This window comes from Marmota marmota, unplaced genomic scaffold (assembly GCF_001458135.2).
Source record: "Marmota marmota marmota unplaced genomic scaffold, marMar, whole genome shotgun sequence".
Classification (NCBI taxonomy): domain Eukaryota; kingdom Metazoa; phylum Chordata; class Mammalia; order Rodentia; family Sciuridae; genus Marmota; species Marmota marmota.
The window spans coordinates 6,852,383-6,858,330 of NW_026000294.1; the positions used below are offsets into that span (position 1 = coordinate 6,852,383).

The 5,948-nt window shown below is 34.4% G+C and overlaps 1 protein-coding gene across 7 annotated transcripts in view; it reads right to left on the bottom strand.

The window, feature by feature from the left end:
- Zc3h12b (zinc finger CCCH-type containing 12B) overlaps positions 1 to 5,948 on the bottom strand; it is a 308,449-nt gene that overhangs the window by 152,676 nt on the left and 149,825 nt on the right. The window lies entirely within an intron of this gene.

Here is a 5,948-nt window from a genome sequence, read left to right on the forward strand (position 1 = left end):
TATATATATATCAACTTATCTGTTTCCCCAAAGCCTCTTTCTCTCTTTTCTCCAGCTACAAGACAACTTCTTTTAATTCCTCTTTCATGCTTCCTAAGATATAATAACTCTATATCCACTCCTCCTTGTTAATATCTCTTCCTACACCTCCCTGGTTCTAATCAAAGTCACCATTTCTGTCTATTGTGACAAAACTGTCAATGTCTTAATAGGAGCTATTTGATTTAAGGCTGAATATTGCTTGTATTGGAATCTGTTAATATTGATCTCCCCCTTAAATGAGAGGTATTGAAATCCTGCAAGGACATTATAAGTCTATAGGATAAAAACTGTAATACCTGGGATATGCACTGCTAGAGGAGAAGACACACAAACAACATGAAAAATAAGGGAAGAAAGTGCCCCAAACATACCAAGATATGACATTATTAGAATCCATGGCCAGCATACTAGAAGAAATGTCAGAGAAGGAGTTCAGGATGTATGTAATTAAAATGTTCTGTGAGTTAAAGAATGATATGTGAGAGCAAACAAGGCAATAGAAGATCATTTTGAAAAAGAGCTACATAAGCATATACAAGAAGAAAAATATTACTTCAATAAGGAGATAGAAATTCTGAAAAAACAAACAAACAGAAATCTTTAAAACAAAGGAAACAATAAATCAAATTAAAAACTCAATAGAAAGCATCAACAACAGACTAGATCACTTGGAAATAGAACTTCAGACAATAAAGACAAAATATATACTCATGAAAATGAACTTGATCATATAGTGAAGATGGTAAGAAACCATGAGCAGAACATCCAATAATTATTGGATAACATCAAAAGATCAAATTTAAGAATTATTGGGAAAGAGGAAGGCATAAAGTTACAAATCAAAGGAATGAACAATCTATTCAATGAAATAATGGAGCATCTACATTATTCAAATAAACTGTTCTTAATTTCAAGAGTCAAATAAACACAATACAATAATTACTGGGTGACTTTAACACACCTTTTTCACCACTGGATAGAACTTGCAAAGAAAAACTAAACAAATAAATTATACAACTCAATAATACAATCGAAAATTTAGATGTGGGCTGGGGTTGAGTCTCAGTGGTAGAGTGCTTGCCTAGCATGTATGAAGCACTGGGTTCAATTCTCAGCACCACATATAAACAAACAAATAAACTTTCATCAATAACTAATAAAAATATAGACTTAATAGACATATATAGAATATACCAGCCATCAACAAGTTATTTCAACACTTTCTTCTCAGCAATACATGGGTCCTTCTCTAAAATAGTCCACATATTATGCCTCAAAGCAACTCTTAACAAACAAAAAAAATAGTGATACTACCCTGAATTCTATCAGAGCATAAAAGAATTAAATTATAAATCAATGATAAAATAAATAATAGAACCTACTCCAACACCTGGAGACCAAATAATAGGCTATTGAATGAATAATGGATAGCAGAAGACATCAGATAGAACATTAAAAAATTCTTAGAGGTAAATGAGAACACTGATACAACGTATCAAAATCTCTGAGACACTCTGAAGGCAAAGTACTGAAAAGAAAGTTCATTGCATGGAGATCATTCTTTAAAAGAAGAAAAGTCAACAAATAAATGACCTAACATTACATCTCAAAGCCCTGGAAAAAGGAGAACAAATCAACACCAAAAGTAGTAGAAGACAGGAAATAATTAAAATCAGAGCTGAAATCCATGAAATTGAAACATAAGAAAAAATTGACAGGGCTGGGGATGTGGCTCAAGCGGTAGCGCGATCACCTGGCATGCGTGTGGCCCGGGTTCGACCCTCAGCACCACATACAAAGAAAGCTGTTGTGTCCGCCAAAAACTAAAAAATAAATATTAAAATAAATAAATAAATAAAAGGGCTGGGGATGTGGCTCAGTGGTCGAATGCCCCTGAATTCACTCCCTGGTAAAAAAAAAAAAAAAGAAAAGAAAAGAAAAAAGAAAAAATTGACAAAACAAAATGTGGTTCTTTGAAAACATAAATAAAATTGATAAACCCCTATCCACACTAATGAAGAGAAGGAGAAAGAAAACTCAAATTACTAAAATCCATGATGAAAAATGAAATATCACAATGGACTCTACTGAAATACAGAAGATAATCATAAACAAATTTGAAAATTTATACTCCAATAAAATATAAAATATTAAGACATAAGTTTCAAGAGCTATGTTAAATAGAAAGGGTGAGAGAGGGCACCCCTGTCTTGTTAAGCTTTTAGAGGGAATGTTTTCAATTTTTCTCCATTTAGAATGATGTTGTTCTGGGGCTTAGCATAGATAGCTTTTACAACGTTGAGATATGTTATAAAGACATAAAAAATTTCTAGAGTCATATGATCTACCCAAACTGAATCAGAATGATATCCACAAGTTAAACACATCAATTTCAACCAATGAAATAGAAGACACCATCAAAAGCCTACCAAGAAACTAAAGCCCAGGACCAGACGGATTCTCAGCCAAGTTTTACAAGACCTACAAAGAAGAATTAACAGCAACATTTCTCAAATTATTCCATGAAATATAAAAGGAAAGAACACTTCCAAACTCATTCTATGAAACTAGTATCACCCTGTTACCAAAATCAAAGACACATCAAGGGAAGAAAATGTCAGACCAATATCCCTAATGAACATAGATGCAAAAATTCTCAATAAAATTCTGGCAAATTGCATACAAGCACATATTAAAAATTAAGTGCACCACAATCAACTGGGGTTCATCCCAGGGATGCAAGGTTGGTTCAACATACAGAAATCAATAAATGTAATTCATTACATCAATAGACTTACAGATAATGCTCATCCAAATAGATGCAGAAAAAGCAGTTGAGAAAATATAGCACAGCTTAATGTTCAAAACATTAGAAAAACTAGGGATATTAGGAGCATATATCAATATTGTAAAAGCTATCTATGCTAAGCCTAAGGCCAGAATCATTCTAAATGGAGAAAAATTGAAAGCATTCCCTCTAAAAACTGAACAAAACAAGGATGCCCTCTCTCAACCCTTCTATTTAACATAGTTCTTGAAACTCTAGCCATAGCAATTAGACAGATGAAAGAAATTAAGGGGATATGAATAGGAAAAGAAGAAATCAAATTAGCACTCTTTGCTTACAACATGATTCTATGCTTAGAGGACCCAAAAAATCCACTAGAAAACTTCTATAACTAACAAATGAATTCAGCAAAATAGCAAAATATAAAATCAACACCCATAAATCAAATGCATTTCTGTACATCAATAAAGAATCCTCTGAAAGAGAAATTGGGAAAACTACTCCATTTATGATAGCTTAAAAAATATTTGAGAATCAAACTAACAAAAGATGTGAAAGACCTCTACAGTGAAAACCTACAGAACACTAAAGAAAGAAATTAAAGAAGATCTTAGAAAATGGAAAGTTCTATTGTCAAAATGACCATACTACCAAAATCACTATACAGACTTAATGCAATTCCAATCAAAATCCCAATAACCTTCCTCATAGAAATGTTGTGGTGTGAACTGATCAATACAACCAATAAATTACTAATACTGGTTGTGTAAAACAATTGCTGTGGTAAACCTACCTGATCACTTGTAATAGTTCCTTCCTTGCTGGAGCAACAAGAATGGAGTCACTGTTGCTATACGAGCAAACAGATGTGGCCGTAGGGACTCCATCTCAGCTATTCTAGACTCCACCTTAGTTTTTCTGTTATTGCTCCAGTGAAGCAACAGCTGCAGGACCCATTTCCGAGAAAATAAAATGAAAGCTGTTTTCTGCTAAATTAAAAAAAAAAAAGAAACAACAACAACATTGTTTTCTGTTTTTTTACCCCCACAAGATGTACTCAATCCAGGATATGGTGGTCTTGGTGACCTATATGACTTTGAAGTAGATTTTCATCCCCACTGACCACCTGCTCGACTGTTGTCTAGCACCTACTCGGACCCAAGATGCAGTTGACTGAGACATTCTGCTTTTTCTAGCTTCTATAATTTGCTTAATTGCTAACTGAAAAATCCCATAGGATGTGTTTTCCTCCTTAAATAGCAAATTTCTCTCAGAGGGGGGCTGCTGTTCTTTCAGAGAGCCACTTGGACTCTGTCACACACAGCCCCTGGCCAGGTATAATTGGCAAAACATGTGAATAAAAATTCTTCAATTTGTTTCAAATTTGGCCTTGGTCTGTTTTTTGAGCAGTCTCCCCACAACATAAATAGAAAAAGTAATCATAAAATTCATCTGGAAAAATAAGAGACCCAGAATAGCTAAAGCAATCCTTGGCAAGAAGAGTAAAGCAGGAGGCATCACAATACCAGAGCTTAAACTATACTACAGAGAAATAGTAACAAAAATGGCATGGTATTAGCAAAAAAAATGACGTGTAGAACAGTGGTACAGAATAGAGGACACAGAGACAAATCCACATAAATACAGTTATCTCATTCTAGGCAAGTATGCCAAAAACATACATTGGAGAAAGGATAGCCACTTCAACAAGTGGTGATGAGAAACTGGAAAGCCATATGCAGTAAAATGAAAGTAAGCCCCTATCTCTCACCATGCACTAAACTCAACTCAAGGTGTATCAAGAACCTAGGAATTAGATCAGGAACTCTGCACCTAATAGAGGAAAAAGTAGGTCCAAATCTTCATCATGTCAGATTAATACCTGACCTCTTTAACAAGACTCCTAAACTGCAAGAAATAAAATCAAGAATTAATAAATGAAATGAATTCAACTAAAAAGCTTCTTCTAAACAAAAGAAACAATGAGGGGAAGAGAGAGCCTACAGAATGGGAACAAATTTTTACCACATACACATCAGATAGAGCACTAATCTCCAGGATATATTAAGAATTCAAAAAACTCAACACCAAAAAACAAATAAGAGGTTGGGGTTGTAGTTCAGTGGTAGACCATTTGCCTCACATGTATGAGGCCCTGGGTTTGATCCTCAGCACCACATGAAAATAAATAAATAATATTAAAGATATTGTGTCTACCTACAACTAAAAAATATTTTTAAAAACCCAAATAACCCAATCAAAAAATGGGCTAAGGAACTGAATAGACACTTCTCAAAAGAACATATACAACCGATCAACAAATATAAGAAAAAATGCTCAACAATCTCTTGTTATTTGAGAAATGCAAATCAAAACTACATTAAGATTTCATCTCACTCCAGTCAGAATGGCAGTTATCAAGAATACAAGCAACAATAAGTGTTGATGGGGATGTGGGGGGAAAGGCACACTCTTACATTGCTGCTAGGACTCAAATTGGTGCAACCAATCTGGAAAGCAGTATGGAGATTCCTTAGAAAACTTAGCATGGGACCACCAATTGACCCAGTTATGCCATTATTTGGTCTATATCATAAGGACTTAAATCAGCATACTACAGTGACACAGCCTTATCAATGGTTACAGCACCACAATTCAAAAAGGCTAAACTGTATCCTTCAATAGATGAGTTGATAAAGAAACTGTGGTATGTATATACAATGGGATATTACTAAGCATTAAGAGAAAATAAAATCATGGAATTTGCACATAAATGTATGAAGCTGGAGAATATGATGCAAAGTAAAGTAAGCCAATCCCCCCAAACCAAAGTCTGAATGTTTTCTCTGATAAGTTGATGCTGATCCATAATGGCAGTGGCATGGGAGGAATGGAGGAACTTTGGATAGGGCAAAGGGGAAGGAGGTGAATGGAGGGGACATGGAGTAGGAAAGATGGTGTAATGAGATGGACATTATTACCCTAGGTACATGTATGATGACACAAATGGTGTGACTCTATTTCATGTACAATCAGAGAAATAAAAAATCACGCTCCGTTTGTGTACTATGAATTGAAATGCATTCTGCTGTCATGTATAACTAATTAGAACAAATAT